The sequence below is a fragment of the Choristoneura fumiferana genome, chromosome 24 (genome assembly GCF_025370935.1).
Source record: "Choristoneura fumiferana chromosome 24, NRCan_CFum_1, whole genome shotgun sequence".
Taxonomy (NCBI): Eukaryota; Metazoa; Arthropoda; class Insecta; order Lepidoptera; family Tortricidae; genus Choristoneura; species Choristoneura fumiferana.
This window is the reverse complement of record NC_133495.1, coordinates 8,769,901-8,773,164: the sequence shown is the minus strand read 5'-3', so window position 1 is coordinate 8,773,164 and position 3,264 is coordinate 8,769,901. Positions and strand designations below refer to the sequence as shown.

At 34.3% G+C, this 3,264-nt stretch overlaps 1 long non-coding RNA gene across 1 annotated transcript; it reads right to left on the bottom strand.

Annotated features, from left to right (window-relative positions):
- Positions 1-816: 816 nt before the first annotated feature.
- Positions 817-1,749, bottom strand: LOC141441827 (uncharacterized). The gene is made up of 3 exons (XR_012452857.1): positions 1,484-1,749; positions 1,197-1,390; positions 817-1,012 (listed from the first exon to the last, which is right to left on the bottom strand). It is a non-coding gene; the product is annotated as an uncharacterized lncRNA (long non-coding RNA).
- Between the last annotated feature and the right edge of the window lie 1,515 nt (positions 1,750-3,264).

Here is a 3,264-nt window from a genome sequence, read left to right as displayed (position 1 = left end):
GTTAACGCAGTGATATTAGCCGATAGAGGCTTCAAAGAAATTGAGTCTGCATTAGTAAATAAGAATATAAAACTATTGCGTCCACCAAGCGTTTACGCAAATCAGAAACCTTCCAGAGAAGAAGTACTTAAGAGCAAAACGATTGCAAGTTTGCGAATCCATGTTGAGCGTGTCATCAGGCAAAATTAGAGAATTTAAAATCTTAAAGCCCCACTCTGTTGTCAATCACAAACATGTAGGCTTCTTGGATCAAATCATAATGATTGCTTGTGGGCTTATAAATTTGCAGGGTGATTTAATAAAAATAAACTGAATTTGTACAGACATGAATTGTTTTATTTTAATAATAATAAAATATGTTTCTGTGATACAAAAAGTAGGACAAAAATTAAAAACATATTTAGTTTAAAAACATTCTTCAGTTGTTAACATTTTGTGTAGTACTGCCAAGGACATAAATATACCATTTAAAACTGCACAAAATTAGAATCATCCTAATACTCATTAATACATACACATTGAAGAACTCATAAGTATGTATACTACACATACACTAATTTGTATACATCAACTGTTACATTAACATGTATATGATATTAAGCTAAATAATAAATATTCACATATATGTAACTATTGTAGCTGCCAACCCTATTTGGTGATCTAATGTGTCTTTAAAATATTCAAAATCATGATTACTTTCCTTTTCAAAAAAATCTACCGACATGTCAGAGATTAAAAGTTTTTTTTTTTAATTGTTGTTGTAAATTACATATTAGTGAACCTTTTGCATCTCTTTGCACACATTGTTCATAAAAAGTTTGTAAAATTGTAGGATCTCTTGGAGCCATCTTAATTTTTTTAACATTTTTGTATACATCTTCTGCCAAAACATGTTTAGTTCGTTCAGATCCCAAAGTAGGCTTAATCCAGAAGCATTGTGTAGATGTGCAGGAAGGCTCACAACTCTGCTTTTCAAGCCAAAATAAAAGCAGTAAAGAATGCTTGCAGCCACCTTAAAAAGAAGAGGTTGGTATAAATAACTGATTGATTTGAGGTTAAATTGGTAACATCCTGCCTATTTTTTATATTTGTAAGTTAAAAGTAATAAAAAAAACATTATAAAAAAACTATAGTTACAAAAAGACTTTTTTTTAAATCAATCAAAGTTACGCAAGGAAAGATTTAATAGATCTTACCTGCAGAAGCTGCACAATCAGAACAGTTTGACTCTAAGATTTCGGCATCAGTTTCCCTTATTTTGGCCATTACAGTATATGACTTTTGTGTTCTATGCTCTGGTACAATTCTGGCTTTGACAATACAGATTCCCAAGCTTCTCTGCACTTCCACATATCCCACAGCTGAGGACAAGTAACTATCCCGGGATGACCTAAAAAGGGGAGAAAATAAATTCAACTGTAGTACTATTTAATTTGGTATCAAAATAATAAAGTTGTTATTTTTAAGCCAGAAATTTACTTACATAAGAGCTTTAGCTCCTCTTATTTCAGCGATGTTGTGGTTGCTAGAATTCGTCATGAACTCCAGTATCATAACATTGTCCACTAGTGGCAAATTCCGGGAATCGGCTTTTTCGAAATTAGCCGTCCTTTTGGCCATTTTCTGTTCCGTTAGAGGATAATATGCTGGTTTTATTTACTCTTTGTGTTTAAATAACAAACAAACTACAATTACTACAAAACGAAACGATACGTCAACGTCACGATTGTGTGTGTTTGACTTAGACTAGACAGACGTCGGTGTTTTTTTTTTTGAATAAGGCATAGGAATCATTATCCATTGTTCATTTGATGACGTAGAGAAAGGTCATTTGAAGATCAAAACATTTCAACGAATATCTTAATAATGTATGATTTTTTTTTAAATCTGATACATAGAAACTGTACCGAAAGCTTGTTTCTCGAAATGGTTTTGAGATTTCCATACATATTAAAAAAGTTAGCATGGCTAATTGCGGTAAAAAATTATCCCGTGCTAATTTTGTACCTACTTATACAAATTGATTTTGTTAGGATATCATAACCGATGATTTGGCACAATCAGCAGAAGACTACGAGCAGTTCCAAAATCATCTACACTCCCTTTGTTACCTTCGAGTCGAAAACAGTTGTCGATTCGTATCATATAACTACCTATTGTAAGCATTATCTGCTAGGATTTTTTTCCGATCCAGCAGGTTTGTAGTCGTGCGTACTGGATTATTGGCAGTGTTTCCTTTGGATGTTCGTGCGATGGAACTATTGCGTTTTTTTTGCATTAGTTCCTTTACAAGACTTGAAGGAAAAACTGCGTTTATTTTTTAGCCTTTGTTCCTTTCGCAGTAGCATCTTCAGTTCTTGCAAAGGTACAAAGGCGGAAAATCCCGCAGTTCTTTCTTCAGGTCTTGTGAAGGAACTAGAACTACCGCAAATAATCCGTCGTACTTGCAGACTACGGGCACGTTCAGTTTAGCTGACACGTCATCATCGGAGACCGATGTTGCATCAAACCTAATTCGAAGCAGTCAAGCTCATAGGTAGCTGAACAGTTTGATACTTTGTCACAGCAAGCTACAGTGCTAAAATGAGCATTTCTAAAAACGTTTGTACATTTGATTTGCGACTCCGATTTGGGTAAAAATTTGCAGGTAGATAGAGTGAATCGTTCACTCTGAGTTTAAATAACATAGTCTCCCGAAATGTCCCAATTATGGAAAGTTCCTTTTTTGTTACCGCAAATCCATAGTTTTGGTAAAAAAAGGAAATTTCCATACAACCAATTGGGACATTTTGAGAGACTATGTTATTACGGCTCAGTATCGTTCACTCTACATACCTGCAAACTTTTATCACAAATAGGAGTCGCAAATCAAATGTACAAACTTTATTTAGAAATGCTCAAATAGATTTACATGTCCTCAAATACTATTTTTTTTTTTATTAAAAAGGGTATGTCTTTACTTTGCTACTTTTTGAGCGCTCTTTGCCTGTAGTATCTACGGCTAACTAGTCTGGTTGACCGGGCAGGGAGTATAATTAATTTGTAATTTTCCCGCTGGTACAGTAAATTCATATCCCAATAATCATGCCAATTATTATGCATTATAAATCAAGTAAGTATTTTGGAAACAATATATTTTTAGACACGAGTAATATTTACCTCGACGTTTCGGCAACATTACAGTGGCCGTGGTCACGGGTAGACTGAAGTGTGGGGTGACAAATAAAAATGACCAAGTGCGGGTAGTTCGAAGGACTCGCGCTG